This window comes from Microtus oregoni, unplaced genomic scaffold (assembly GCF_018167655.1).
Source record: "Microtus oregoni isolate MIOR12 unplaced genomic scaffold, Mior012 000002F_ref0000024, whole genome shotgun sequence".
Taxonomy (NCBI): Eukaryota; Metazoa; Chordata; class Mammalia; order Rodentia; family Cricetidae; genus Microtus; species Microtus oregoni.
The window spans coordinates 49,438,109-49,462,697 of record NW_024543061.1 but is presented as its reverse complement, the minus strand read 5'-3'; the positions used below and the strand labels follow the sequence as shown (position 1 = coordinate 49,462,697).

At 42.5% G+C, this 24,589-nt stretch overlaps 2 long non-coding RNA genes across 2 annotated transcripts in view; both read left to right on the top strand.

Annotated features, from left to right (window-relative positions):
* LOC121440815 overlaps nt 1–11,600 on the top strand; it is a 37,244-nt gene extending 25,644 nt beyond the window's left edge. Inside the window, exons 2-3 of the long non-coding RNA XR_005973388.1 lie at nt 11,315–11,380; nt 11,576–11,600. This is a non-coding gene — a long non-coding RNA (uncharacterized LOC121440815). The remainder of the gene's footprint in view (nt 1–11,314; nt 11,381–11,575) is intronic.
* A 56-nt stretch (nt 11,601–11,656) lies between these two features.
* The window catches only part of LOC121440809, a 53,318-nt gene continuing 40,385 nt past the window's right edge, over nt 11,657–24,589 (top strand). The window contains exon 1 of the long non-coding RNA XR_005973387.1: nt 11,657–11,702. This is a non-coding gene — a long non-coding RNA (uncharacterized LOC121440809). The remainder of the gene's footprint in view (nt 11,703–24,589) is intronic.

Genomic DNA, 24,589 nt, shown 5'->3' with positions numbered 1-24,589 from the left:
AAGAGCACTGGCTGCTCTTCCAGAGGACCAGGGTTTGATTCCTAGCACCCACACAGCGGTTTACAACCACCTGGGACTCCAGTCCCAGGGGATCTGATGCCCTCTTCTGGGCTCTGTTGACCAAGCATGCATGTACCACATAGACACATATGCAGGCAAAACACCCAGACATATAAAAATAATACATTAATAAAAATGAAGTGGCCGGGCGGTGGTGGCGCACGCCTTTAATCCCAGCACTCGGAGGCAGAGGCAGGCGGATCTCTGTGAGTTCGAGGCCAGCCTGGTCTACAAGAGCTAGTTCCAGGACAGGAACCAAAAGCTACGGAGAAACCCTGTCTCGAAAAATCAAAAAAAAAAAAAATGAAGTGAACACCATGCACTTTTAAAAATATCTAATGGATTGTAACCCTTCAATAATGCAAAAGCATGCATGCATTGATGTCACAAATTTAGGGTTCAGAATGTATAAATGCAGGGTTTCACGTATGTATAAATATGGGGTTTCATGTGTGCATAAATGCAGGGTATCACTCATATCCTATAGAAAAAGAACTAGGGAAAGCGGTAGGTTTGGATGCCATATGGCATCTCATTTTCACTATCTGACCCTGTTTGGTAACATAAAAATAGTACAATGGACAAGTGTTCTAATAAAACTTTATTCATAAAAAAAAAAAGGTGAACTAGAGTTAAAAGTTTCCTGACCTCCAGTTTGAACAAGCAATTCTTCCTTTTTTACAAGTAACAAAAAGTTCCAGGGTCTGGTCAATACTGCAGCAGTATGGTTTCTTTCGGGATCTGAATTCTTTCTCTGTGCTCTGCTCTTTGTGCTCCGTGGCTTTGATTTTGATCCCTTCGGGATGAGATGCCCACAGTCCCCCTCCACACAGCTCCCCCCACAGCCCTCCTTCATGAATAGGGTTCAAAGGCCACAAGAGTCTTTGTTTCCTTTTTAGGAGCAAGGAAATGTTCCTTAGCGACCTCCTAACAAACTTTCTTTACTTCCTACCCTGGGAAGGATGAGTTGAGTGTGCCAGGGCATCGTCAGCTTGGCAACCTAGAACAGGGTCTGCGTTCATTTCCCGTTTCTGTGCAGCAAATTACCACACAAACCATATCACAGATTCTGTGGGGGCAGCTGTCCAAGTAAGTCATGGGGTGATCCACTCAGGATCTTACAAAGCTACACACCTGAGGCCACAGCCTTCATTCTCTTGTGAAGCTCAGGATCCCCTTCCAGACTCTTGTGATTGTTGGCAGAATTCAGGTTCCTGTAGCTGCTGGAATAAGTCTCTGCTTTTTTTCTGGCTAGATGCCATCTTGGGACAGTTTGCAGTCCCCAAGAACCCTTAGGTTCTGTGTCTTAAAAGACACCTCACTTATTTAAGGCCAATAGGAAAATGGCTCTCTTTGAAGATTTTCTATGATGTAAACCTACTCAAAGGAACAATAGTCTAATTGTATTCAAGGGCCCTGACTGCAGTGAAAAGAACACTCTGGACCCCAGAAGACCTGGCACACATGGTTTAAGCCAGGGTTTGGCAAACACCCTGTAGAGAACAGACAGTTCAGATTGTAGGCTCTCACCTGCCCTGTGTACCCACATAAAGAGACCATATATCATGCATGAGCAACTGAATTTCCTGTGTTCTAATAAGACTTTAGCGAGCATGGAGGCCATCTTGGAATGCTGCCTACCTGGTACCAGGACACAGTAGAAAATCATACATTCAGAGGACTGGAGAGATGGTTTAGCACTTAAGAGCACTTGTTGGTCATTCAGAGTTTCAGAGCAACTCTGAATCCCGGCACATATAATTTCAGTTCCAGGAGCTTGGACACCCTCTTCTGGACTTCATATACACATAAGGACACATACCCAGAAACAGACACATACAATAATTCTTTAAAAAAGATGATAGGAATATATCCTATTTGATACTCCTTTTGTTGGGAGTATGTCTCTATCTCAGAATTTCTTTGTTTAATCTTGATTTTTTTTCCCATGTTAATGTTATATTAAACAGATACAGTTTTTGTGTGTTTGACACAGGGTCTTATATAGCACAAGTTGGCCACTTGCTATAGGCAGAGACTGCTTCCCAGCCACTCAGACCCACAGAATCTATATTAATTACAATACTATTTGGGCAATAGCTTAGTCGTATTCCTTGCTAGTTCTCACATCTTGAATTAGCCCATTTCTATTAATCTATGTATTGCCACGAGGCTGTGGCCTACTTGTAAGGTTCTGTCCAGTGTCTGTCTCCTTTGGCAACTACATGGCATCTTCCTGACTCTGCCTACTCTCTCTCTCTCTCTATATATATATATATATATCTGTTTGTATTTCCTGCCTGACTTTACTCTGCCCTGCCATAGGCCCAAAGCAGCTTTTTTATTAGTCAGTGGTATTCACAACATGCAGAGGGGACTCCCACATCAACTTGCTTGCATTGTATTGATGACCTTGAATTCGTGATTTTACCTACTGTGTGTTGGGATTACAGGCATGCATTGCCTCACTTGGTTTGACTTTATATAGTTTATATAGTTTTTTTAACTTAATTATTAAATCAAGTGCTTTTCTACCTATAGATTAATTTGGAAAGGACTGGCATCTTCATTGTCGACTCTTTCAGTCTAAAATTACATGAATGTTTCTATTTGTCCAAAGCTTTATGACCTTCAGTAGCATTTGAAATCTTTCTCACATGGCTTACCTCTTCTGATTGTTTCTAAGAACATAGTTTTTTATTTTTAATATAGATGGATTTTTTTCTTCTGTTTCTAACCTAATGTTATTTCAAGGATTCTTAAAAGCCCAAAGAGCATTTTTTTTCTTGTCTCAAGAAATAAAATATTTTTAATGTTTTTACTTGTTTGATTTATGTTCTTATTTGTTTGTGTTGTGAGGAGCGGCGGGCCTACCACCCGCTAGCTTTATCCCCCAAAATAATTACACGGAAACCGTATTCTTTTAAACACTGCCTGGCCCATAGTTCCAGCCTCTTATTGGCTAGCTCTTACATATTGATCTAACCCATTTCTAATATTCTGTGTAGCACCACAAGCTGACTTACCAGGAAAGATCTTAACTTGCGTCTGTCTGGAGTGGGAGAATCATGGCGACTGCCTGACTCGGCTTCTTTCTCCCAGCATTCTGTTCTGTTTTCTCCGCCTACTTAATTTTCTGTCCTATCAAAGGGCCAAGGCAGTTTCTTTATTTAACCAATGAAATCAACACAAAACAGAAGACTCCCACATCATGTTTGTTTGGACAAGATATCACTATGTAGTCCTGGGTGGACTGGAATTGGCTATGTAGGCCAGGCTGGCATCAAGCTCAAAGACAGCCACCTGACTCTGCCTCCCAAGTGTTAGAAGTGAAATTCACTTCTGTCAAATGAAATCTTTTAAACTACAATTAAGAACACATCATTTACTTGTAACCAAAACAGTCTATTGCTGATGTGTGCTATGGATAGGGGAACCTTTCACAAAACTCATGTAAGTAAACTTGCATTAGAAAAACACAAAATAACTTTGAAAAAAAATATTTCCTGGCTGACATCTGAATTTTAGAATATAAACTATATTTTTCTTACTCTTGATATTCTTTGGGGGGGAAATTGAACCCAGGGCCCTGTGTGTGCTTGTCACATGCTCTACCACTGATCTACTGCCTACTCCACCATTCCTCTTTTAATAAGCAAGGTATATGTGCAGCTGTCTTTCCCTAATTGGGCATGCATGTACATTGGTGTAGGAGGTCCTTCTGTTTATATGTTGCTTTCATTGGTTGAATAAAGAAACTGCCTTGGCCTTTTGATAGGGCAGAACTTAGGTAGGCAGAGTGGACAGAACTGAATGCTGGGAGGAAGGACAGAGTGGCAGACATCATGGTTTTCCTGCCTGAGATGGACACTGGTTAGAATCTTGCTGGTAAGCCACAGTCACATGGCGATACACATTAATGGAGATGAATTAAACTAATATGTGAGAGTTAGCGAATAAGAAGTTAGAACTAATGAGCCAGGCAGTGTTTTAATTAATACAGTTTCTGTGTGATTATTTCGGGTGTAAGCTCGCCAGGACCAAAAGCAGGCCTGTTCCTCCTGTAACAGTACGTTCTTTATCTTAATACTAGTATGCATGTTTCTATTTTCCCCCAGCCAGGCATGCATGCAGCTACTTTCCCCTGGTCAGGTATGCATGTAGTTACTTTCCCCCAGCCAGGCATGCTTGTAGCTACTCCCCCCCACCCCCCCACACGTATATATGTAACTACTTTTCCCTTATCAGGCATGCATACAGCTATTTTCTTCCAGCCAGGCATGCTTGTAGGTAGCTTCTGTGGTGTTCTACTTTTCACTTGCCCTCCCTCAAGGAAGGCTGGCAATGCAAATCTCCTGACTTCTTTCCAGCCTCAATTTTTGGAAAGGAACCAGAGAAGGAACTCAAGGAGAAGAACGATCTAATGCTGCTACCTGCTCCTACCTCCCAGTTCCCTGTGACAACCTGGGAAAGTTGTCAATGGGTGAGCCATAGCAACCCTTCTAGCATTGACTGGATGATAGGCAAGGATGACCCTTTCCAAAAGAGCCCTATACTTGTAAACCCAAGAGGATGCAGGGTATAAGTTTGAATAGTGTGCGTTGGGAGCCTAGAGCAGGAACCGCACTTGGATGGTGGAAATTTCTTTCAGTCTGTGAACTCATGATGGGTTCACAGAAGAAAGAGATGGATTGTTACTAAACTTGGGTTCACAGTCTGTACCCCAAGAAACCAGGTTCAGCCACTCGTCCTCAAGAAAACAATTAAAATAGCCAAATTAATAGTAAAAGGCAGAAAAATGCGATGTGGTCACACCAAGAAGAGGGACAGAGGGATCCAGTAAACCCATGGCGCCATGCGCTGAGTTCATCTTCTGGTCCTGAAGAGAGATTAAATAAATGGCCTTGGATACACTTCTAAGCTGTCCCTGTGGAGGTAAGGCCCCACCCTCCACTGTTAGGTGACCTGACAAGTTGTTTGAAGTGTGTCAAGTCTGTCTGGGGACAGGTTCTTCCTCCAGCTAGGGCTCAACGTCAGACCCTTTCCTCTCTAAGCCTGTAGTTCCTGGCGGGGAAACTTCTGTTTCTTTGGTCCATTGTTTTAATAGTCTGATAGTCAGCTGATGGATATGTGAGTCTAGAATGGATTCATATCTGCCATTCATGTCTGGTCACAGTGTGGCTTGTCACTCTTCCTTTTAGTCAGGGATGGATGAGAAGCCACAAGTTCGGCTCACCATTCCAGCCTCCTTACCGCCAAACCCTCAGTCAAGGGCAAGTGCCAGAGTAAGAAACTGAAGCCAGATGCCTGCCTTTGCATACGAGGGATTTCAGGTGTGCCGTGTGGGTGTGCAAGCACATGTGTGCGTGTGCATATAGCAGTCAGAGCCCACTTGTACTTGTAGCAGTCAGGTGGCCCCTTCCTCAGGTGTCATCAGATATCTTGTTTCTATGAGACAAAGTCTCTCACAAGGACCCGTGGTTCACCCAGTAGGTTAGGCTAGCTGATCCCAGAGATTTGCCTGCCTCAGATTCCCCAATTGTCTGTCACCAGTAGCAGCTGGTGTAACAACAGGAATGAACAAGCATAAGAGAAGTACACATGTTTGTTTTTAGACTTTGACCAATTGCTCCTCAATAGTATCGAATGAGATCCTTGCCATTCTGGCTTTGCAGGTGACCTGAAAGTCAGAGTGGGCTGGACTAGTTCCAAGGACTTGGAGGTGATTGTATATGGGGAGGACTTTTTCTGATATTGGTGATAGTCTCTATGCATAATACGCGATATGAAGCTCGGGTGTACATATTCTATGAAAATAGAGGACAAAGCTTTTGGGTCAGGATGAAGAATTGAGTAGCATGTGAAGGGTGGACCCCGGGTCCCCAGATGGTCTGCTTTCAAATCTTCTTGTCTTCTGTGTTCAGGAAGTTGTCAGAGAAAGGTTCTGATGGGCCGGGGGCTGGGGTGTGTGAGATCTGTTTCCACAGAAGACAGCTAATACGCATCACTATGCAAAAGATCATGAGAGTTTTCCCCATCTGCTCTTCCCAGCCTCAGAAAAGCAAAGAAAGCAAGGCGGGTAACCCCACCCCCACCCAGTAGTCAGAGCTGATGCTTCCCCAGGGCAAACAGGTAGTTCAGATCTTCTGGACAGGTTTGAAGACAATTTATCCACAAGATGGGAGTGGGGTGACTGCCGAGAAATATAGTTACAGGAAAATAAGATTAGGTAAGAGAGCCTTATATTTTCCCTAGTTGTGCAAAGAGGCTCTGCCCCTTCTCTCCCTCAAAACCGTAGCAGTTTGAGAGGATAAATTCATCAAAAAGTATTTATTATATTACACAGTGTCTCAATTGGGACGAAATTGGCATGGCTTAGCATGTGCTTTTCTGCGTGAGGGTCTCTCCAGGGCTACTGTCCTCAGAGGGATGGACTGAGGGCCGAGACACAGCTCAGTCAGTAGAGTATTTGCCTAGGATTTTACACAAAATCCCAGGTTGCGTCCCCAGCACTGCCTACAATCCCTGCACTTAAGAGGTAGAGGCAGGAGGATCACGAGTTCAAGGTCATCCTAAGATGCGCAGTCAGTTTGAGGCCTGTTTGGGATGCAAAAAACCCTGCCTAAAAATAGATATGGGCCTAAATAGATTGCTCAGTGGTTGAGATCACCGACTGCTCTACCAGAGGACCCAGGTTCAGTTTCCAGCACCCACATGGCAGCTCACAACTGTCTTTGACTCCAGTTCCAGAGGATCTAATATTCTCACACAGACATACATGCAGGCAAAGCACCAATGCATATAAAATTCAAAATCAATGATAGACATGTAGATGGATGGATGGATGGACGGACGGACGGACGGACAGACAGACAGACAGATAAAAGAAGGCTAAAACAGAATTGAAGGACACATTCTTACTTATTCTCTTCGGTGGCACCTAAGTGTTGGTTATTATAGAAGATTTGGTCTTTTCCAGGGTCCTAGCACAGCACCTGACCTCTTCAGAGTGGGACAAGGCAAGAGAGAGCAGGACTGAAGCCACAGTATCTCTTACGGCCTGGAGCTGTCAGTCACAGGCCACCATTGCACTCAGGGAAGCTGGAGCTCTCTGATCAGCTTGACTGGCTGTCCACTGAACTCTAGGAATCCACCTATCTCTGATTACAGGTCCATACCACCATACCCAGCTTGTTCTGTGGATGCTGAGGATCCAAATTCAGATGCATGTGCTTACAGAGCAAGGAACTTAGTTAGCAACTGAGCCCTCTCCGTGGCCCACGATTTCTACAGTAGCCTATTGCTTATGTGATGTGAGAACAAACCACATAGGATTCAGATAACAACAGGTGCAATTATTGGAGGCCCTTTTGCAGATTGATTATTCGCAAGATAGAGATATTTCCATGCATACATGGCTGAGGAGAGATTTGTGTAGTGGCTGGGCCATTGCTCATTGGTCTTCAAGCAAACTGGAAGTCAGAATCTCCTCAGCTATTGTGGAAAATACTGGTCTTCCTGTCCCTTTCTGGAGTAGATTAGATCGGGGATGATGCCCGGGTTTGGCAGCTTCTAGATTAGATCTCTAATGTCAAGCTCAACTTTAGCAGTTCCCAACCTTCTATGATTGTCGATGTTAGGAGAAAAGTTGTTGAAGGTGTAGATTCTGGGGCTACTTCCAGCCTAGAAAATCAGGCCTAATTAAAATGGTTTTTTTTTTTTAGGTTTTTTTGATCATATATACTCATCATGATTGGAAGTTCTACAAGGTCTAAAATAATATGTAATAAAAGGTATCTCTCCAATTTTGTCTTCCTGACACTTCAATTTACCTCCTGGGGTGATCAGATTTATCATTCTTCATATATTCATCCAGAATATATAAGACAGACATGGATATAGAGACTACAGCTGAATGGTAAAATGCTCACTTAGCATGCACAAGGCCCTGTGGGGTCTGTGTGGAGGAAGGTTACACAGTAAGTTTCATTCTTCACGTTCGCCTGTCTTTATACTAGCTTCTTATGTCTCTAGGAGATACAATTCCATTGTTTTGCAAATGACTCAGGTGATGCTTTTTAACAATGGATTTTTATTGATGTGTATTAATTGTATGGAGTATGGGATTTCATAGTGACATTTTATGCATGCATATAGGTATGCCGTGTGAATGTGTGTGTTGTTGCTGTTTAGTGTTTTTAGGACAGGATTTCATGTTGTGTTGACTGAGGTTTCTGTCCCGCTCGGTCCTGCAGCTGTTTAGTCCCCAATAAACACACAGAGGTCTACATTAATCATAAACGAATTGGCCTATTATCTCAGGCTTCTTATTAACTCTTATAACTTATATTAGCCCATTATTCTTGTCTATGTTAGTCATGTCCTGCTATCTTGCTTCCTCTGCAGCTAGGTCACAACTGCAGACTGAAACTTCCCTCTTCCCAGAATTCTCCTTGCTCCGCCTCTACTTCCTGCCTGGTCATCCTGCCTACACTTCCTGCTTGGCTACTGGCCAATAAGCATTTTATTAAAAATAATACGAGTGACAGGATAAAAGACCATTGTCCCACAGCAATGTTGTCCAGACTGGTTTCAGGCTTGCTATGTAACCAAGGATGATCTTGAACTTCTAATCCACCCGTCTTCTACCCAATTGCTGAGATTACAGAAGTGGACCACCACATCTGTATGTGGTGCTCAGGAACAAATCCAAAGCTTCATGTATTCTGGGAAAGCACTGTACCAACTGAACTACATCCCTAGCCCTCAGATGGTGATGATAATGATTCTTCTTCCTCTTCTTCTCCTCCTCCTCTCTTCCCCTCTCCCTGGGTGTCTCTATGTAATCCTGTCTGGCCTGGGAATCACTGTGTAGACAAGACTGGCCTTGAACTTATAGAGATCTGCCTTTCACTGCTTTTAAGTTCTGGGAGTAAAGGCATGTGCCACCACACCTGATAATTTTTATAATTCATAATAAAAATTGAATTATTGGACCCCTTCACTGTTGCATGAAATGCATCAGTCAGGTCATACGCCTGACACCTTATATTCAGTCATTGTCTACAAAAGAGTTTACAGTCACTGGAAGGAGCAGCCACTTTCAGCCTAAGTGTTGTAACACTGACAAGCACAGGGCACCACAACCACTCCGTAGCATTGAAGGAAACTTCTGGAAAGAAGAGATTTAATACTGAGGTACAGCAAAACAAAACAAAGGAAAACTAAGGATGTAGAACTGAATGGGGAAATGGAGAGAGAAGTGTACCTGGATGGGAGAAGAATATAAATCTGGCACCCCAAGTTTAGATCCAGCTTGGTGCTCTCCAAAGCACAGCATCCCCAAAGTAGAGCATCTTGAAGTGTGAGCGCCTAAGAGCCTCAGGGAGAAGCAGCAGAAGCAAATGCACTGGCTGCAGATTAAGAATGGCTAGAGATGAAGCTTCAAGCTAGAGCATTTGGCAACTAAGAGGAGCCGTGGGCTCCATCCCCAGCGCTGTACTCTTCCCCATGCATCCTCAACGTAGAAAACAAAATACTGCATACAAAGGCTCTCTGATGACAATGAGGGTAGTCACCAATCTGATTACAGAAGATGGCTAATTTAGGCACCCCTTCACCATTGCTAGGATTCTTAGCTGGGGTCATCCCTGTGGATTCCTGGGAGTTTGCCTGGCATCAAGTTTCTCCCTAACCCTGAAAGGCCCGCCCCCATCAAGATATCTCTTTCAATATTCTCCCCCTCTGTCCTGCGTCCAATCCACCTACCCAGATTCCATCCCCACTCCTACGGCCCAATTGGGCCGAGCTTTGGGAGTCCTGTTAAAGACAGGGAGGAGGTATTGTGGGGAGGGGTTTCAAGGTCATGAAGGGGAAGCTCTCCCCACAGAGACAGCTGACCTGAGCTGGTGGGAGCACACAGACTCTGGATCACAGTTAGGAAACCTGTATGTGTGTGATGGTTGTGTAGCTTGGTCTGTTTATGGCACTTCTGGCAGTGGGGTCAGGTCCTTTCCCTGGCACTTGAGCTGGCTTTGAGGAAACTATCCCCCATGTTGGGTGGCCTAGCCCAGCCTTGATGCAGGGGAAGAGCTTGGTTCTGCCTCAACTTGATGTGCCACTGGAGGCTTTTTGGAATAGAGGATGAGTGGATGGGGAGAAGGAGGAGGGGAGGCGGGTGCAGGGGAGAGGAAAGGAGGGAGGGGAAAACATGGCAATAAAAAATTAATTAATAAAATAATGAAAAAAAAAAAACCTGGAAGAGCAAATGACTCCAAAAATGAGATGCTATCCTTGGCATGCTATACTTGCTAGGAGGAAAATGGATGTTGGTATTAAAAAAAAAAATGGATCAGAAAGCCTATATGTGGAAGGAGAGAGAATTTTAAGACATACTCAAAACTGGACTGGCCTGATTAGGTGTTTGGGAATGTAGGTTAGTGGTAGAGCGTCTGCCTAGCGTACTCCAGGCCTGAGTTCCATATCTGGCCCTGCTTCCAAGGACAAGCAATTGGAAACATTAGAAGTTCTCGGAAGGTAGATTCCAACAGACTGAAAGGAGATTTATCCAGATACTCCCAGGTTTCTAGCATGGCTCGTTTATCCCTTGCTGACTGCAGTAGGGAATGTGGGTGGAAGACACAGGTTATGTGGCTGGGTGAAAGACCAGTCTGACATTTTTGAATTGGGAAACAGCCGGCATTTACGGCAAAGAAAGTGCAGCTTTCTGCTGAGAAATAGGAGCCAGGTGGTAGCTGGCAAGGGCAAGACAAGTTTCTCCTCCCTTTTCCTTCCTTTTCTTCCTCCCCTCTGGCTCTTCTTTGAGACAAGGTCTCACTGTGTAGTCTTGACTGGAGTCACGCTCCCTATGTCGGCTGGCCTGGATCTCACAGAGACCCACCAGGCTCTACTTCCTAAATGCCAGAACCAAGGGCATGCACCCACCACCCTGGCCTCTCCTACTTTCGTCTTAAACCTCACTCCTTTGGCCCCCTTTGCCTTGCCCACACATGCTTTTTTTCCCCCTACCCAGGCCCCCAGATCCTCCTGTCCTCTCTTTAAGTAAGTCACTCATCAGTACTCTTCAAGCTTCCTCCACCTGTTGGAGTGGCAGGGCTGGGACCTAAAGAAACCTGTTCAGAGCTACTGTGCTTAAAGGAGAAGCCTCCCCAAATGGTTATAAAAAGTCTCATGCTCACAGCAGAAATGAACAAAACTGGCTCTAATGTGCTTCCCCTCTTTTCGTTTGCTCCAGATAATGGTCACAGCTCTTGCGCATCTCACTGGCTGCCCACAGCACCGTGGCTATGTTTGCACCTAGGTAAGCTGTCGTTTTCTACACTTTTTGGAATTTTGCTTGGAATGGATAGACGTTAAGCACATTTGCCATTTGAAAGTACCTTTGTTTTGTGCCTTGAGCAACTAGCCAGAGGCATCTTAAATCAGGATGGCAAGGAAGAGAGTATATATGCAGAGAAATCTGAAGATTTGATCCATTCTTAGTTCTTGTCAACAGACTCATTGTATGCCGTGTGGATGGCTTGGGTCTAGGACAGATTTCTCTCTGAACTTGACAGCATGGGGATACGAGCGGAATTTGGCCTTTCGTTTTTCCTGGCAGCCGGTGCCCGTCCATTTATATGGTATGTTCACAGGAGAGCTGACAAGTGTTGAGAGGTTTTATTTGATATGCAGTTTTTTTTTCCTTTTAAGATGAAAAAAAAATTCGTAAAAATAGGTACTTGTTAGCTAGTTTTCCTAGTTAGTCTTGTGATCGTAACCAAATGCTTCACTAAAGAGTTTCACCCAAGTACATTAGTGGGCTGAATGATTGGGCTGTGTTTAATATTCATGAAAAAGCTGTACACAGGGAGTTTTTAATGATACAAATGCAAGGCCACATTATTTTGCCTGTATGACTTGCAAAAGCCGTTCCTTCTAAAATAGGGCTATTTATGCTAATTTGCGATAGTTTCTGAATTGCAGGCGGCTCTGTGAATTTACTTTTCTTGGCAGATCTAGAATATCCTGCCATAACACATACTGAAAAACTGTTTGATGGGTTATGAAAATCTGGATGCACTAAAGGTATGTCTTGTGCAAACCATGAAATGGTGGTTACATTAGGAAAAAAAAAATCTGTTATCTGATCGGGTTAAGGAAGCAGTCATTACTATAACCCGAGGAAAACCCAGTGGTTTTGGAATGGGAGATAGGTCCTCCAATAGGTACAGAGACTCAATACGAAGCTTGGTGACTCTGCATCTGATGTGGTTTGTGGTACCCAGTTCTCACTTGGTTTTACTGAAGATGCTGAACTGTGCTGCACATGGAACTGACCTGGGAGGTGGGTAACATGCTCTGTTTTCCGGTAGACATTCATTGTTTGTTGTTTTGAGACAAGGTCTCATGTAGCTTTGGCTGGCCTCAAACTCACTATGTAGCCCAGGACGAACTTGAACTCCTCATCTTCCTGACTCTACCTCCCATGTCCTGGGATACAGGTGTTCGTAATCATAACTAGCTTAATTGACCTTTCTTTTCGAAGAATATAAAATATACTTTACTTTCTTAATTATGGATGGCACAAAGAAAATGGAAAATGGCCTCTGTCTCCAGTGCTGGGATCAAAGGTCTTTAATATCATAGGTGCACTAGGAAGAAACCCTGTCTCAAAAAACCAAAAAAAAAAAACAAAAAACAAAAAAAAACAAACTAAGTGCATCTAAAGAAATAAAATAGGGGAAACAGGTCCAAACTCAGTAGACCTCTCTGTCCTATCAACTTTTTTGTAATTCAAATAAAATTTTTCTCCATATAACATTTTTAAAAGATTGTTTTATTTAGAATTGTGGTAAATCAAGATAGGTATCTTGGGGAGAAGGACCTTGGATTGTAATTTAAACTATAAAAGATTCAAATTTTAGCTTATTTTAAATGAATCAAATATTTCAAAATTGGTAGACAGGTTCCCTTGGCACATTAGTAAAAAGATATAAAGGCTAAAAAAGAGAAATAAATAAAAGAGAAATTAGCAATGTGGATAACCTTTTATAAATAAACTTGTAAGTGTAATAAAGATATAAAAATGAGTTTTTAAGCATGAGCAGTAGTTGTCAGAATTACAGGTGAGGAATAGATTTTGAGAATATTGTTATTATCTTCCATTGAGCTACTTGAGCTGTTTTTCTCAAATGATAATTATTGGGTCTGTAACTATTTCACCAATGATGTGTGATTTCTTCATTATGATAGATAACCTTGGTGGATAGTATGATTCCACACTGTATTAGCTTGTCTTATCAACTCCTTGGAGACAATTTCAGAGCCGGGAGTAGTGATTCTAGCAGATGGAAAGATCAGGAAGAAACAGAGGTAGTTTATTTGTTGAACGAATAGACACTGAGGATGTCTACGCAAGGCCCTGTATTACTCTTTCTCCAGACATGGGGAACCCTGCAGTGAAGAAGAGAAAGGCTCTTTGAAGTAGTGCAAGAAGGCAAACATGAAGATGACTGGATGAGAAATTACTAATGACTAATGAAAGACACTTGCAGCCTGGGTTGGACATATATGATGATGTATGGTTTTCAAAAAGATTTCTTTTTGAGACAGGGTCTCAAGTACTCCAGACTGATCTCAGAGTTGCTATGTAGCTCAACATAAACTCAAACTTCTAATCTCTTTCCTTGAGCTTCCTCCACAATGCTGGGATTGCAGGTGTTCAGCATCAATCCTAGATTTATTGAAATGATGATGATGATGATTGAGACAGGGTCTTAGCATAGAATCCTAGATGTCCTGGAACTCCCTATGTAGACCAGGCTAGCCTCTAACTCATAGAGATCTGCCTGCCTCTGCTTCCAGTGCCGAGATCAAAGGCACGTGCCACCACACCCAGCTAAGAAAATGTTTTCTTAACTCAAAGATAGAAGTGGTATTTTTATATTCCACTTCCGAAGGAAGAAAATAGATAAGAAATGCAGATGGTCAATTACATGTTCAGCCAACTTCATCCACATTACAAAGAACGTACACTTGAATATGAAATCTGTAACAGGCTTACATACTGAGAAGAGCATCGGATTGATTAGGATTTCTAGAGATAAGGTTGGATACTTGAACAAGAAATGTTCTCACCTACTTCTTTTTTATTTTGAGTTTATTTTTTGATAGACTATTTTTAATCTTTAAAAACTTCATATATGTAAATGATATATCTCTATCAGATCCAGCCCCAATGCTTCTCAGTCACCCCCAATTCCTCTTCTCCCCTTTATGTCCTTTCAATTTTTTTTAATCCACTGATTAAAAAAAGCACTGGCTTTTGGAATGTTGACTGATCTCGTGGGTTGGTCTTGTTCAGTGGTAGCTGCAGTGAGCTTGTGAGTGACCATGTTATATCTGAAGACAGCAGCACCTCACAATCCTCCTTCCCACCCTCCAATTTTCTATTCTTTTTGCCTTTCTTCTGCAGTGTTCCCTGAGCCTTGGGTGGGGAAATGTGTTGATACAGATGTCCCATTTAGGGCTGATTTTCATTACTCTGATCAGCTATGTGTCTTTCCATTAACTGCTGCCCACCACAGAGAGATGTTTCTCTGGATAAGATTGAGTAGCACTAATCTACAATATAAACACACGTATTTAGAAAGCAATTTGAAGACATTTCCACTTAGCAAAATGACAGTTGTAGGTTCCCCTCTACCTATAACATCCCTAACCATGGGCCTTTAACCAGGTTTACAATATCAGGCATGAATTCCCTACTATGGTGTAGACCTTATGTCTAATCCAAATGCAGTTGCTTGTACCCATAACTGTTGGGCCACCATTGTGCCAGTGGGCACATCCTGCCTGGCGGGATGGTATTGTAGCATGCACAGTTCAGTACTGGGTAATACCTTTGATGAGTTTTCCTCTCCAGTGGACTGTGTGGCTCCTTCCCACACCGTGGAAGCCAGTCAGCAGAGAGGAGTTTTCAGGTCCACCCAGCTTGATTTCTTTATGTCCTGCAACAGAAGTATATGATATTTTTTTAGCAATCGGATCTGGCCATCTAGTTCTGGTGAGCATCCAAGAGCAATGGCAACAGCCTATATGGTTTGGGGGGCCTCAGGAGCCTCCCTAACCAATAATTCAGATAGTTCTTACACATTTCTAAGCAAAACAGAGTAATTATATTTGAAGCTTTAATATGGCAGAGATGTCGGAAGAACACCTACATTGACTAAGGAAAGTCAAGTTCATGTTTATAACTTTTGCAACGTTGTCTTTCAATAATGAATTTAAACCAGACTTAATTTAAAATTGTTATTGCAACTTGTAGTTTGAGAAAGTCAAAAGAAGTTTGTAATTGGGAGTAAAGTAATTGTAATCATGTAGGTCCAGGTTAGGTAAAAGTGTTACTTTTGATTTCATTGGAAACATTGTTTTTACTGCATCTTATTGATAATTCTTTATCACTATATCCTTCCATTTTCTCTCTCTTTGCCACAGCCAACTAGTATTGCATTATAAAAAAGATCTAACTGGTCTCCAAGGTTGGATATTTGTGTTGTTCCTGGCAATCATCTCAGTGATTAATAACTTTGTGATGATCGTTTTACAGGTCTCTCCACAGGGTTATACCATCCAACTAACGGTCTAATCACACTGAAATTACCAACATGAAGGCTTCTATAATTTAAGCTCTTTTTTCATTTTTGTGTGTGCACTAGGCCCATGAATATATGCATGTTTGCATGTGTGTGGGTGCATGTGGCGTCTGGAGGCTGAAGTCAGGAATCATCTACTGTTCTTTCATCTTATACATGAGGCAGCATCCCTGAACCAAGCCAGAGCCTTCAGATAGCTTAGTCTTGCTAGCCTTGTTGTTTTGGAGATCCCCCTGTTTCAGCCTCTGGAATCTGGAATTACAGGTGGGTTGCCATGCCAGCATTTGCTTGAGTTATGGGGACCTGAATTCTGGTCCTCGTGCCTGTGCAGCAAGCATCTTAAACAACGAGCTAGCTCTCCAGACTTGGTTGATGTGATTTGTATTTCCAGCAGGAATACAGAAAAATAATTATTTTCAACTTGGTGTTAGCCAAACTTTCAGATTTTTTTTTTTTTTTGGCAAATTGTTGGGAGAAACCAGATTCTCATTTCTTCATTGTTTTTCTCATGTGATTCTGCACCCTGTTAGTCTTTTTCTCTTCAATTTAAAAAGGGCTTCTTTTATATTAGGGAGGTACGTTTTTGCCTACTAATTACAAGTTGGAAAAAAAAACGTGTATCACTGCTGGCCTTAACACTTGCTGTGGTAACTTGTGCCAGAGGGGATTTATTCTTACATAGCTGAATTTAACAAAAAATTTTTGTGTGGCTTTTGGACTTGACTCATAGTTAGAAAAAAACTCACTATATTTCATTTTATTATGGCGATATGTTATTTTTCTTCTTGACTACAGCAGAGGTAGCTTTTAACTATTTACCTTAACATTATTTTTAGCTGTTTAGAATTCATACATAAATAGTGTGTGTGTGTGTGTGTGTGTGTGTGTGTGTGTGAGAGAGAGAGAGAGAGAGAGAGAGAGAGAGAGAAAGAGAGAGAGAGAGAGAGAGAGAGAGAGAGAGAGAGAGAACTGGACTCCAGTTATCAGACTCATGACAAGCTCCTGCCCTGCTGTGTGTGCCAGCCCGTGTGTGACATTTGCCATGGTGTGCGGAAGGTTTTACTCCTGTCCTGGTCACTATTCTACACTGATTTGTGACACAGCTTCCTTCTTTCCCTTTTCCCTTCCTTGCACCATCCACTGTCCTTCCCTCCCTCCTTCTCACTCAGTCTATATTTTCCTTCTTCCCCACTCTACCTTTCAGTAGGGTCTTGCTATATAGCTTTTCTCAAGCAAGTCTTCCTGCCTCAGCCTCCCCAGTGCTGGGCTTTCAGGCATGTTCCACTATGCCGATCTACAGGTTTTTCTAAATCTCATATCTGTTTGGATCAATGTCCGGACTTTTTTTTTCTATTTTTTTAACATACATATTTTAACATAAAATGTTCCCTTTGGCATCTGCTTTTAGCCTCTTTTGAGGTAACTGCAGCGTTTAACTTTTTATTTCATAGATGATGTGGAATTTTTTCTGTTAACAAAATTTGTTTTAGTTGCTTCCTTGGGCAACATGTTTAGAAGCTTATAAGGAATGAAAAATGTGTTTGCAATTATGTGAAAATATTATTCATATCGGAGCTAATTCTGCAAAAGCTGAAACCTCGTGAAAGAGACACATCTATTTTCAAGTGCAATTCTCCAGTTGAAGAGTCCATACGGTTAGACCAGAACACACACACATACACACACACACACACACACACACACACACAAGAGCGCGCATGCATATATACACTCATGATGTATTATATATTTTGAAATGAAAAATGGATCCATTGGGCAATAAATTGGTAGAAGAAAGTGTTTTAGATCCAACCCACAATCTGCAGTGTGATTTGCTAGAAAGTTGGTTTTCATCAATTGGTCATTCTGTGTGTGTGTGTGTGTGTGTGTGTGTGTGTGTGTGTGTGTGTGAACAAGCATATACATATGAGTGCATGTGGAAGGCAGACATCGGCACTGGGTGTCCTTCAGGTGCTGGCTACCTTATGTTTTGAGAGAGATTCTCTACTTGGCCTGGAACTAACTGGTAAGGCTAGACTGTCTAGACAGTAAACCTCAGGCAACCTCTTGTCTCCACAGTCTCAGTGCTGAGATTCAAAGTGCCAATCCACTGTGCCTAAGGTTTTAAATGTGGGTTCTGGGATTTGAACTCATGTCCCCATGTTTGTACAGCAGGCACTTTACCAGCCGAGCTATGTCCCAATCCCTGAGGTTAATTTTAAATTGTGCCAGGTTAATTTTAAATTGGACAAGATGGTGCGCTCCGATAATCCTAGCATTTGGGAGGCTCAGGAAGGAGGAGCTTGAGTTTCAGACCAGCCTGAGCTACACAGCAAAACCTTATCTCACCAAGCTAGAAATATTACATTATTGTAAGGAGGTTTTGTTACTGATAAAGTGTTGTATTTGGAAACAACGCCACACTTGGGATTGCAAGATTATGATTATGGAATGATCACATTCAATGCTGTGTGTCACAAAGGGAAGGAGCAGAGAGATGGCTGCGCCGTTGTTTATTTTCTATAGGGTATGTACAGGTTATGCCTGGTTTAGCTTGACCAGCAAGCCTGTGCTGCCAAGCATATGAGGTCAGATGGTCTTCAGACAGTCGAATCCTGAAAGTCAATTGGAGCATCAGGCTTGTCGATGATTGCTATTGGACTACTTATGTGTACCCCATTCCTATTTTCCATTCTTACATAAAGTCCATTGGGGAAGCATAAAATTCGTATTCAAATAAACACAGAAGAGGTAGACCATTAGGTGTTCAGAAAATGAAATTCATAGAGCAGGAACAAACCCCACCCTCCAGCATTATAAATTGCTCAGACCAAGTTCAGCTCTTTCTTCTTCTTGAGAAGATACCACCACTATCATTATACTAGTTTTAATGAAGGGTTTCTTCCACATATATGAAGCTGAATAGAAGCCTGACTATATGAGGAGAAGAGGGTGGCAGGGACTATGTAGCCCAGGCTAACTTTAGATTTGAAATTTTTCTCCCCCAGCCTCCCTAGTGCTAGGACTCTAAGCATGTGCCATCATGCCTGGCTAAATACAGGCATTTGTAAGAATTCAATAGCCATTCACACTTATGAAAGGGTTAAATACTTATAATTTTGTTACTATCAGGCCTTGTAGTAGAACTTGGATGCTTTGTACATTTGAGAGAGAAATATAAATTGTTCTGTAAATTATGTTTATATTTTTTTTCTCCTTGCAAATATGATCTTGAAATTAAAGCAAGTATCTCAAATGTACAAATCTGTCATCTTCATTAGAGACACAATATGATCACCTGGGGGAATCTTTATTAATTTTATACTGAGTTGTTTTTGCCTATGAATGACAAATTACACAAGTAAAACTAAATAAAATTTAAGTCATTTTTTAACATTTGCATAGTTCTAGTGACTGACACATTACTTTGTATGCTAACTTAAACAATAAAAGTATACTTCACTTTTTGTAAAGAGGAGAAAAAAAGAAGCATAAGTAAGGAAATACTCAAATTTCCTTTAAAGAATTTTTGCAAGAGGCTGGAGAGATGGCTCAGTTGTTAAGAGCACTTGCTGCTCTTGCAGAGGACCTTAGTTCAGTTCCCAGCACCCACATCAGGCAGCTCACAACTGTCTCCATGGGATCTGACGCCCCCTTCTGGCTTCCGTAGACACCTGCATACTCATGCACATACACACACATAAATTAAAAAGAATAAGTCTTCTTTAAAAATAAAGTTATTTCAATATAAATTATGTGTATCAAATGGTTTTCTGAGAATGAGGAAATAGGTGAATCAAAACTGGGACTATATGCCATTAATCCAAGCACTTGGGAAGCAGAGGCAGCCGGATCTCTGTGAGTTCAAGGCCAGCCTGGTTTACAAAGTGAGTTCCAGGATAGCCAGAGCTGTTACTCAGAGCAACCCTGTCTAAAAACAAAACAGCAACACTACAAAACTAGGATGAGAAGGTGGGATGATTTAAATCCCAAAACCTTGGAAATTTTTCTACTAACAAAATATCGTCTTGTTGGGCTTGTCTGTACCACTGTGGATCAGAGAGATTCAGGAGGAATGATGGTCATTGTTGGTAATTGAAGACACGGTGGCATAAGGCAGCAGCAGCGAGGCAGCCTTGAAGACGCTCGTGCAGATACAGATGAGAGGGGACTGCAAGTGAACGTCCCCTGCAAAGCAGCAGAGGCAGCAATTAAAGCCATTATTTTAAAAAAGGAAATGTCTGTTCCCGGTATGGCTCTCATTGCTTGCCGATTTTATTGTCCAAGCAGAGTGACTCTCTGTTTGATTGATTCCTTTTTAGTCGTTCTTCATAAACTGCGTGTGAGAAATGAGACTTGAAAAGCCCTTTTGTAAAAGGATAAGATTAACAGGAGATCAAATTGAACGTAATTGTTAATTTAAACTCTTATATTTATTGTGCACATGCTCAGTTCCTTGAATTTTAATTTAATGTCTATGTGTGTGTGCCTGAGTATGTTCATTGCCCGTGTGCAGCAGCCGCTCACAGAGGTTAGAAAAGGCTTCAGTTTCCCAGGTATTCGAGTCACAGACTCACTTCCCCTGATATTGGAATTACAGGCTGTTGTCAGCTGCCCCTGGGTAGTAAGAAATGAACCTAGGTCCTCTACAAGAGTGGTAATTGCTTGAACCATGTGTTCAGCCCCCGTGCTATTGTTTTTCGTGGATTTACCTAGTGTCTTTCACACTTCGTGGAATAAGCCTTTATCCCTAGTTTTGTTAGTGAAGTAGTTTGTTTGGGTGATGGGTTTAATCCGCTCTTCTATGTAATATTTAAGCCTGTATAGCAACTGTCAGAGATGATTCGGGTCGTAGAATTTCCAAAAGAGAAAGACTGTGAACTGTCACATAGGCAAGTTTCCTGAAAGACTAAAATTAGTTCTTTTCTCTCCTTCAGTGTGCTGCCGTATATAATTGGCTGGGAACCAGAGAAGCAGATTATGAGCAGAGAAGCAAGGGCAGGGATGAGGGATGGGTTGAGAAACTCAGTACATAATCTTTGGGGAATGATTTACCTTGTTGTTGAGGTCCCTTTGAGGATGCCATTGTATTTCCCTCTTAATCTTTTACTATTTCCCTGGAATTTTCTTTTCCTGAGTTAATGGCCAGAGATGGTAGATACAGAGGGAGACAGACAGCAAAGAAGAGTGCTGGTCTTAGGTCTGAGGAACAGTACAGAGGGCTCATCACAGCCCCAAAATCTGAGGAGAGGGCTGTGGGTAAGCACTCGTCTAGGACGATGACATGAAAATGTTCATTCATGTCATGTATGAAGTTGAGACTAGGTCAGAGTCCGTTAGAGCCCAGAAAAGCCATAGCGCCTGTTGCCATTGAGGGCAGGGCCAAGGGAAGCCATGGCATCTGGTTCTGAGATCTTGATCAGGCTCAGTGGATGAGTGGTTGTAGTGGCATTTCAATTATATTTTAATAAATAAAGACTTCCTGAAGATCTAAGAGTACAACAGTGCCACAGGTTAGATTTACAGACCAGATTATGGTAACACACACCTTTAATCCAAGTAGCCACACTAGTTGCCATAGAAACTGGGCGGTGCATGCATTTAATGATGGGGGTGCATGCCTTTAATCCCAGCCCTAGAGAGGATTATAAAATGGGAGGAAACGGCTCTCAGATACACAGTCTCCTGAGATTCCTCGAGTCAGGATTGCCATTTCAGATTGAGGTTGCAGAGCCAGTGGCTAGCTGTTTTGCTTTTCAAGTCTTCAGGTTGAACCCTAATTTCTGACCCTGAGTTTTATTAATCATGCTTCAGGTGGTCAGGGTAGCTCAGATTCTCCTGTTTTGTGCCTTGGATCTCATCCTGCAGCACACAGCTAACAGCGTAAGAACCCCTCCGTGCATGTTTCTACCCACAGTCTCTCCTTTTGAAGAAGCACACCTTGCTGCGGCCCACTCTCCCGCATTCTTGCCTCATCTACGCCTCAAACAAACCTTCAGTCCAAGGTTGCACTGGCTTGTTTTATTTCAACTCGACACAAGCTAGAGTTAGTTGGAAAAAAGGATCCTAAACTGAGAAGATGTCCTTGCCAGACTGGCCTGTGGGCAATCCTGTGAGACATTGCCTTGATTGAAGGTTGATGTTGGAGGTCCAACCCATAATGGGTGGTGCCACCTTTAGGCAGGCGGCCCTGGGTTCTATCAGAAAGCAGTTGAGCAAGACATGAGGAGCGAGTCAATAAGCAGCACCCATCCATGGCCTCTGTATAATTAGTTCCTGCCTCCAGGTTTCTGCTCTGTTTGAGTTCCTTCTTTGTCTTCCCTCAGTGAAGGACTGAGAAGTGTAACCTTCAGATTAACCCTCTCCTCCTCAAGCTGCTTTTGTCCATGGTGTTTTATCACAGCCATAGAAACCCTGACTAAGACAAAGGTACACTCTGAACTCAGGGACTTCCCTGGCCCTCTGTGCTGGTTTCCACAGCCAAGATTTGCCTGCATCAGCACATCTGGGCTGTTCTTTGCAGATGCATACATTCTCAGTCACCCTGTGTAAATGGTGCAGCTCTGGAGTCCCTCTTGTAGACCTGGGTTTTCTAGAATTGACTATTGCCTCAGGGACAATCTTGAGCAAATTGAGAGGCTCAATATGTTCTCAGACTCTTCCTCTGACTAGCATTTTGTGGCTTAGTAATTAACTCTTTAAAATCTTTTGAGGTAATTAATGCTGGGAAGCTATGGATGCTTGATATAATCTGTATGTCATCCCAGCCCTTCATTAACAAATAGCATCTACTGACTTGGTGCTCAAACACCTTCTTGTTCTTTCCAGGAAAGCATTAAGAAGGGAAATAGGGGTTGGGGCTTATTCAACACACTTCTCTCTTTGATCTCCATTTTAGCTTAACTTTTCCTTGTCTTCTATAATAAGCACATAGTATTATTAATATTGTAACAAATCAGAAAAAATACACTGTTTCCCCAAATCAGCAAAAATGAAACTGCTCAAAAATGATAGGTGCATATAAATACAGAAAATAATGTATTTGAGTGTGTGTATGTGTGTGCATATGTGTGCATGTATGAATGTATGTATGTGGGATTCTGCTCTGTATGTGGTGCATATATTTTATTGTTATTGGTTAATAAAGAAGCTGCTTTCAGCCAATGGCTTAACAGAAAAAAGCCAGGCAGAAAACTTGAACAGACATGTAGAGGGAATACTTGAACAGAGATGTAGAGAAAAAGTAAGTGGAGTCGGGAAGATGCCATGTAGCTGCTGAAGGAGACAGATGTCCTGGAACCTTACAGGTAAACCATGAGCCTCGTGGTAAAATATAAAATAATAGAAATGGATGAGTTTAAGATGTAAGAGTTAGTTAATAAAAAGCCTAAACTATTAGTCAAGCAGTGTTGTGATTAATCCAGTTTCTGTGTGGTTTTCTTGGGTCAGGACAGCCGGGAACGAATGAGCAGTCTCCGCCTACATGTATGCATGTGTATGTATGTGTGTGCATGTATGTGTGTGTGTGTGAGAGAGAGAGACAGAGACAGAGAGATGGGTTCTTGTTTGTGTGTATACAGAGATATTCATGGGTGCCTCCCTCCATCATGCTTCACCTTCTATCTTTCCTTCCTTCCTTCCTTTCCTCTCTCTCTCTCTCTCTCTCTCTCTCTCTCTCTTCCTTTCTTTCTGTCTTTCTGTTTTTGACATAAGGTCTCACCATGTAACTCTGTCTGGCCTAGAACTTGCTACACAGACCAGGCTGACTTGAAACACATTGAGATCCGCCTGCCTCTACCTCCCAGATGTCAGGATGCCACGCGTGCTCCACCATGCCCCGCTCCCACCTTACTGATTGACTGACTGATTGATTGATTGAGACATTTAGGGACCATTTGTCTTTACACCCCTACCTCCCAGTGCTGGGGATATAATCATATACTACTATTGTCCGTGATTTTATGTGGATGCTGGGGACCTAAATTCAGGCCCTCATGGTTGTATGCAAGTTCTTTATTGACCGAGCTGTTTCCCAGCTCCACAATATAATTTGAAATAAAGTGTCACAGCTTTGAAGCTGTAATGTTGGTGACAGCATCTGATATCTATGTGATGTTTTACCAATTAGCAGCTGTTTTCTGCATGTAGCATTGATGGTAGAATAGCATAGTGGTTTGACATCAGTTCAGAATATGGTTCTTCCACTCCGAGACAGAGAGGGCAAGGTGTTGACCTCTCCTTTGCCTCTGCTTGATCTCAGTCCTGGTCTCCCAGAGTCATTGTTAGGCTAGATCATGGGAAATGTTTCAGAGCATTACTTAGTGTTCAACCTTTTTCTTTCTTGTGAAAAAGCAGGGCATGTGGGATTAACGTCAGTTCCCCAAAGGGGAAAACTGTGCTTAGAGATTAGGTGAATGACAGGTGACTCTTGCAATATTTCTGCCAGGACTGCAAAAAAGCCATCGGTGAGTTTACTGGGCTCTCTCCGAAAGGTGGGGCAAACCCGGACCTGAAACACCGGTTGAACCACTCTATTGGGGTTAACTGAGCCCATGTGGTCCCCTCAGCTCTCCCTAGAGTCCATAGCCAATGCCTGAAAGCTGGGTGGGAGCTGTGCATCCCCAAGGAGGGCTGAAGTCATTCTTCATTCTCTTGTGTTTTGATGCTGAGGCGGACTTCTCGACCAGCGAGAAGGAACAACCACCACACAAGGATTCTTCTCAGATCACGCTTTATTGGAGTGCCCTTGGTTGAGAGAGAGCATGAAGCGAAGGGGGCAGGAAACAAGGGGCAGGAAGGGAAGGGCAGGAAGCGAGGAGGGGCTGAGGGCACTGAGGCAGCTGCTTAAATAGGGAATTGGCACATGGGTCGCC